Below are 7,398 nucleotides of genomic sequence, written 5' to 3' on the forward strand. Positions count from 1 at the left end.
GCCATCTGCCCTATAGCTCCTGTTAGAGAACCAGACGAATGAAGGTCATAAGTAATTCTTCCTACTGTAACTTTCAGTGGCAGCCATGTACCTAACACTTGGCAAAGCTACCCACATCCTTTCATGTATTTACCTGCTCCTGTATCTTTTACTGCATACATCTGATGAAACAGGCTGTAGTCCACGAAAGCTTATGCCCAAATAAATGTGTTAGTCTCTAAGGTGCCACAAGGACTCCTAGTTTTTTTTGCTAATGTAACTTGACCCTGTACAGCCTCTTCTCAAGCACAGAAGGCTCTCGCCCCAATTGAGCATCTGGAGGGAGCGAGAGAAGGCAGATGGAGGGACCAGCATGAGCTCAGCACTGGACCCTGAGCATGGGGGCACCATCGACAGGACCAGCAAAGGGAGTGATTCCCCTGCTCACATACACACACTGGTGCTAGGTCTCAGCAAAATAACCTGAGGATGAAGAGCAGTCTAGCCGCAGCAGCCCGGCTGGTGGCAGCGGAGACACGGCTGAGTCGTGCCAAATACATACCGGTTGGTTTCAGGCAAGTAAATACTTGGCCCGGCTCAGCTGCTAGCCCTGCCCCTACAGCTACTTTGTAACTCACACTAGCTCTCCACAGGCGTGTGCACAAGCAGGGGAAATCACACCCCTAGCTGGGAGCGTAGCCACAGCCTGACAGATTTGCTTTGTTTCACTGAGTGGGCTCCGAAGGGCTCTAATGGGGAAGAGTGTCAGAGACAGAAAGGGCAGTTAGGAGGCCAGCTCCCATGGGCACTGGGCGCTCACCTTCCACGCATGTCTTTGAAATTCCCCCCCGTGGTCCCTGTTCATAATTATGGTTAGAAAGGGACAGCGGAAACCCGAGTCAGCGCTTGGGAATATTTGCCCAATAGACTTGTTTCGGAGATGTACCTTTGTGTTGCATTGCATTGTACCCAGAGTGTTTTGAACATGCCCCCACTGATACAATTGCAAGAGGACTTGGTGTCTTGCTAAAGCCCAGGAGAAACTGCTTCAGAAGGAACAGAGATAAAAAACAACAACATAAGGCTGAGGTTAAAGCTGGCTGGTCTGAACTACAGCAGAGCTCACTGCTGGCAAGCCAACGGTGCAGAGCAGATGAGCACTGGGAAAATGATGACGAAGGCAGCAATGATGGTGCTATGTCTGTAATTCGTTCATGACAAGCGCACCTGCACTATTTATGGGTCTTTTCTTTACTGGTGGTTTTTGTGATATCTGATAATTTTTCAAGGGAAAAGGCGTGATATAGGGTAGTGGGAAACTTGGCAAGGCTAGAATAACATTAGCTCAGGACCATGCAGGGGTCATTATTCTTCCTGTAAACAGTTAGCCAATCTGCACGCGTAACCAGCGAGAGAAAGGACAAGAAACGCGTTTTGTTCAATGTTCAGGGTGAGCTCTAAGTGCTTGAGATAATCTGTCAGTGCAATCGATCAGTCTGAACGGCAGTGAGCTGTATAACACCCCTGCTCACAAAACATGGGGTACCTGCTCCACAGGACCAGCTAGCAGTAACGGAAGAGTATTTTGGAAATGCCGACTCCACGCTTACCAGGCAATGTTAAGTTGCACCTTAATAACAGGACAGACTCTATTTGTAGCAATGTAAACTATCCAGGCTTTATTATTAAAATTCTTTATCAACATTTAAGATACTGTTTAGGAAACCAAGTCGTTAAGATCTGATTTTCATGGCACTGAAATGTACAAAATCAATATATACTAAAAACCCAAGCTACTTCAAAGTCATTTCCCTCTTCACTTACCTACCAAGACCCAAGCTCAGATTTGTGTGTGTTTCACCTGCTAACATGAGGCCAAATGATCTGGTCTTTAATGGAGCAAACCAAGTGCCATTGGAGCAGATGTGGGCTGGTGAACATGGCTTCTTGTAAGGAATGCTAGGAAAGCGGTGCCAGCCCTGCTTTCGGTGTTAACGATGCTATCAACTTGAGCTCTGAGCCACAAACAACTTTGCAGTCACCCTGAAGCCACAGAAATCCTTGCATGTGCGTTTCCCGAGGAGGAAAAGCGACATTCTGGAGACTGGAAGTAGGAATATTACTGGGATAAAGTGAAAACAAGTCTGGAAAAACTTTTCCCTCTATTTGTCAAAACATTAAAACTAACTATTCCAGTAGATTCCCTCTTGTGATCTCAGTCTGCTGAGTTTACGCTTTAAAAACATGCAGTCAGAAATAATGATCACTAGGCACCAAAGGCCTCCTTCCCTGCCCAGCAATCACAACGGCTTTCTCCTGGGCCGCTGGTGCTGCCGTGCTGGTTCCCAGAGCTGCACGAGGAGAGGGCCAAGGCCCTTTGCAGCCTGTTTGTCTCCTCTCCCCCCGCCCCCTCCAATCATCATCTTCCTTACCCCCAACCCCTACAGACAGGTGAGTCCCAGGAACACTGGGAACCCCCCAGCCCCACTCCTCTCCCTACATCCTCATTGTCTCCATCCCTTCCCAGTGCCTCAGGCTCTATCTAGTCCGCTGCCAGACAGCCGCCATTGCCACGGTACCTCAGCCCTGCACAAGCCTTCACATGTTAGCCCCCCAGCACCATCGGACAGGTGGAGAACGAAGGCGCAGCGAGGCTGCGTCCCTGCTCAGGCCACATGGGAAGTCCAGTGCAGAGCAGGGGATTGAACCTGTGTCTCCTTAGTCCCAGATAACAGCCTCCCTATTGGGCAGTCCTGCCTTTCAAGGGAAGGGGAGTCCAAGGGACTTTCTTGTCTCTCTCTGCCCCATGCTGCTAGGGGCTGGGATGTAGGGCCGAAGGGGGCAAGGAGAGGAGGGAGCTGGCAGGAAGGTCCCCGCTAAGCTGAGATCCAAGCCCCTGGCTCTGACAGACAAAGCACTAACAGGTGCTTGGACCAGCGAGAACTGTCTTTGCTCTCAGAGGGCTGTGACTCAGGAACTCCTTCTTCAAACCCTTCTGATCATCCAGGACAGCCCTCATCTAGGTCCAGCCCTGGCCCTATGTGTGCTGAGCCGGGGCGAGGTGCTAACCCTTGCACTCAGAACAGAAACTGCCCCACCAGAGCACCTGTTGTCACTGCATCTGCCAGCCTCACCACGTCCCGAGAGCATCAGCTGGGCTCCTGCCTGAGAACAGCCTCAGCTGGTGCAGCAGGGGCAGGACATTCCTGGGATCAGCACAAGGCACACAAGGCTCTTAGCTCTCCGCCCCCAAAATGCCAGCTGGGTTTTTTATCTGCCCCCAGAGCAAGCTGAGCCTGTCCCTGATCTGCTGTCTCTTTGCGGCCTAGGGGGGGACAGAGTTAAAATGAGGGCAGCTCATCTCTACAGAACAGGACCTTGGAGGAGATTCAAGCGGGGAGCAGATCCCTAACTCACTGCAAGGAGGGAAAGGCTGAGCAGCACAAGGCAGGGACCTTGCACCTTGGGAGATTCGGCTGCACCACACACTAGTGCAGGGAGAGAGCCATGCGGTTGGCTCACAGCTGGGCCATCCACACAGCCGCAGCCCAGAACGAGGGCTGCACATAGCGAAGATGTGCTGCTACCGGAGTGCCAGCCGCTATCTGCCCCGTAATCGCCCACTGCTACACCGAAACATATACAGGTGACCTTAAAGTACAGCTACACATTGCCCTGACCGCAACCAAGGGGCTGAGTGTATGAGTCAGTCACAGGAGGGCTATGAGCCACCAGCATGCTGTGGCTGTGAGAAAGGCTAATGCAAGCCGGGGACGTATCAGGCCAGGCATTTCCAGCAGAGAGAGGGAAGTGTTAATGCCATTGCACAGGCACTGGGAGGCAGAGAGGGGATCGGATGCTCTCTGTAAATACATCAGGGGAGGAAGGGAGAAGCAGGGTGAAAGGCTATTGAAGTGAGAAGACAGTGTTGGCACAAGAACAAATGGATACAAACTGGCCTGGGTAAACAGGCTAGAAATTAAAAGAAAGGTTCCAGCCATCAGAGGAGTGAGGGTCTGGATCAGCCCCCAACAGGAGTGTGCAGGGGGGCGAACAGCATAACTAGCGTTAAGATGGAGCTTGCTAAGTGTATGAATTGGCTCATAGGCCGGGGCTGCTTGTAATAGTGTGACACTGGCAAGGCAGATGCCAGCTCTACCCCAGGCTGCAGGCATTAGCTAAGAACTGACACCCTCGTCTCTGGAGCCCAGACCACATCAGCTGGATGTTACTCTTAGAAGACTGTATTTAGTGTTCAGACTCGGAAATGCTGGTAAGTTGGTGCCTGCACTAATCTCACGTATAATGTTGCTGTTCCTGGCTAGAGGGAAATATGTACGGTTGGCTTTATAACTTTGAAAATATTTGCTCTGAACTTGTGAACCCAGGCACAGGAATCCTCCCCCTGCCTCTCCAGAAGGATCATCAACATCAGATGGGTCATCAAGGATCATCCCAGGACAAAGGGTTGGTTAATGGGCCTGTGGCGCCCATGGGAGTGCGTGCAGAAGGTCTCGTCCCATCACTCTGAATGCTGGAAGAGGAGAATAAAAATAATTGATGGTAAGATTTTTTATCTTTTTGGCTGTTTGAACTCTGAAGGGCCAGAGACTTTAAACTGAAGTCAGAGATCCCCAGGGCTGCCTCCTGGGGCTGCCCTGAAAGACACTTTGAGTGGACAGATCACTACAGCTCTGTCACTCGGGACTGAATTGGTAACTCATTGGAGCGTATATGTTTTCTGGCTTTAACCTGTAAATAAGAGTGCATCTTCACTAGCAACGTTAAAGCGCTGCCGCAGTTGTGTAGTCTCCCAGCGCTGTAAAAACCCACCCCCACGAGGGGAACAGCTCCCAGCGCTGGTGCACTGTCTACACTGCTGCTTTACAGCATTGAAACTTGCTGCGCTCGGGGCGTGGTGGTGGTGGTGTTTTTTCACATCCCTGAGCGAGAAAGTTTCAGTGCTGTAAAGTGCCAGTGTAGACAAGGCCTAACTCTTATTCTTTCTTCGTAGTTAATAAACCTTTAGCTAGTTTATTACAGGATTGGCTATAGCCACTGTCTTTGGTGTAAGATCTAGAGTACAAATCGATCTGGGGTAAATGACTGACTGGTCTGTTGGGACTGGGAGCAACCTGAATTTGGTGTGATTTTTGGTGTGACCATTTATCACAAAGTCCAGCTTGCCTGGGTGGCAAGACAGACTGGAGAGTCTAAGGAGACTGTCTGACTCCAGGGTAAGACTGCTATAGTGATCCAGGAGTTCCCATTTGTTACTGGCTTGGTGAAATCTAATTATAGAACAGGGTGTCAGCCCTGTTTCTGACAGTCTGCCCTGAGATTGGCATTCACAGTCAGGCAGCCGGACAAGCAGGGAGAGGCCTCCCTGGCCCCAGAGGTCCCTTGCAGCCCTCTGTTCCTCTATGTTCCTATGACCATTTCTGCAAGCTGACTGTACTGTCAGATGATGTGTTGTGCTCTTTACACACCCACTCAGGGGAGTGAGGGATGCTCTCTCCAAATGGCTCAGCACAGTAAATCCAGTCTGCCCGCCAGGTACTTTATAAGGACCAGGAACATGGCTATATAATTAGCTTTAAGGATAGATCCTCAGCTGATATAAATCAGCGAAGTTCCATTCACTCCATGTTGTCCTATCTCATCTTTCAAGCTCACTGTTCACTCTGACTAATGCATCACCCTGCGTTTGCATTGAACTGTTGGCTTGGCTGCAATTTTGAAGACAGTCTTCTTGGGCTACCAAAGAGCACATCTGATCCCAGCTAGCTCACCTGAAGCGCTTCTCTTTTGTCTGTGAAAGATTTCAGCGTCCAGCGTTATCCATCTTGGTGCGTGATTGCTTGGAAAAGGAAATCTTTAAATCAACCCTTAACTGTTCTCTAGGATACATCCATCTCTCTTCACCACAACAGCAGTTAAGTAAATCTCCCCGTTAGTGCTGCAGTTAATGAAATATGCCCTGCTGTGCCCTGCCTGGGACTCAGAACACACTCTCTGAGCTGCTTGAGCAAGGCACAGCGTGCATCCACAGACGGATGCTCTCTCTACTGTTGTCAAATATTTTCCCTTTATGCTCTTTTATCAGTGTTGACATTCAGGTGACCTGTCGCCATCTCACCTTATTCCATCCACCACTGGAAAGAAGCTGGGAATGCACATGCGTCAGAGGCCCTTGTCAATTTCCATTGAGAACCAGCCCTTCCTCCAGTTAGTGATTATATCCCACAACACACAGTCTCCAAATAGTGACTAAGTATCAGAGGGGGAGCCGTGTTAGTCTGGATCTGTAAAAGCAGCAAAGTATCCTGTGGCACCTTACAGACTAACACGTTTTGGAGTATGAGCTTTTGTGGGTGAATACATCTGAGGAAGTGGGTATTCACCCACGAAAGCTCATGCTCCAATACGTCTGTTAGTCTATAAGGTGCCACAGGGCTCTTTGTTGCTTTTACAAATAGTTACTGACTCTCTTGGAAACGATGGGCTGATTCTCACTTACACTGAGGCCCCTTTGCACCTTCTTGGCAAGGCGATGTGGAAGTAACAACCTTGCATGGACAGGGTCACTGTTTTCAAGCACATAAAAGGTTATTACAAGGAAGAGGGTGAAAAATTGTTCTCCTTAACCTCTGAGGACAGGACAAGAAGCAATGGGCTTAAATTGCAGCAAGGGCAGTTTAGTTGGGACATTAGGAAAACGTCCCTAGCTGTCAGGGACGTGGTTGTTTCAGTGTTTAAATACCTGTTCTGCATCCTGGACTATAATCAAGAATCAAATGGTTTAGGCTGTGAGCCCAGAACCCCAGCAGGGACTGCTGTTATTTCTGTAAGGATCCCTCTGGCTAAGTTTGCTCTGCTGCCTGTGGTGTGGCTTGGCCTCACATCTCCTTTTGGCCTGTCTCTTTTCTGCTGACTCTCTTGTACGTGGCCGAAGGTCTGGGACAGGCATTTCCAGGCTTTGGGGCCATCGCCAGCTCTTGGGAAAATCCACGGGTGGGATGGAAGCTCCTCTGGCATATAGCTCATCTGTCCGTGCATCCCACGGGAACCCACCTTATCTTGGGGCTATGCTGTGGAATGAGTTATCGCTATGCTGATGGCGACCATCATTAGCTGCTTCACATCCTGGTTCGAATGGGGTGGTTGTCCTGCCTTTATCACCTGACTGGGCAAAGTATCAGCCTTTGAGATTACAAGCTAATGTTTAAACCTTGAATATGGAGCCTGCTGATTGTCCAGTGATTGCTTAGCTTTAGGATGACACCCTGGACAAGATCCTTCATTGGCATAAATCAGGATACTGCCATTGAAATCACTAGTGGCTATGTTCCAATGATTGTTATTTGTGTATTTATGGCCGGCCCCCGCCCAGCGTGCTGGGCACTTCCACACAGACAG

The sequence above is a fragment of the Gopherus evgoodei genome, chromosome 3, assembly GCF_007399415.2.
Source record: "Gopherus evgoodei ecotype Sinaloan lineage chromosome 3, rGopEvg1_v1.p, whole genome shotgun sequence".
NCBI classification, from domain to species: Eukaryota; Metazoa; Chordata; order Testudines; family Testudinidae; genus Gopherus; species Gopherus evgoodei.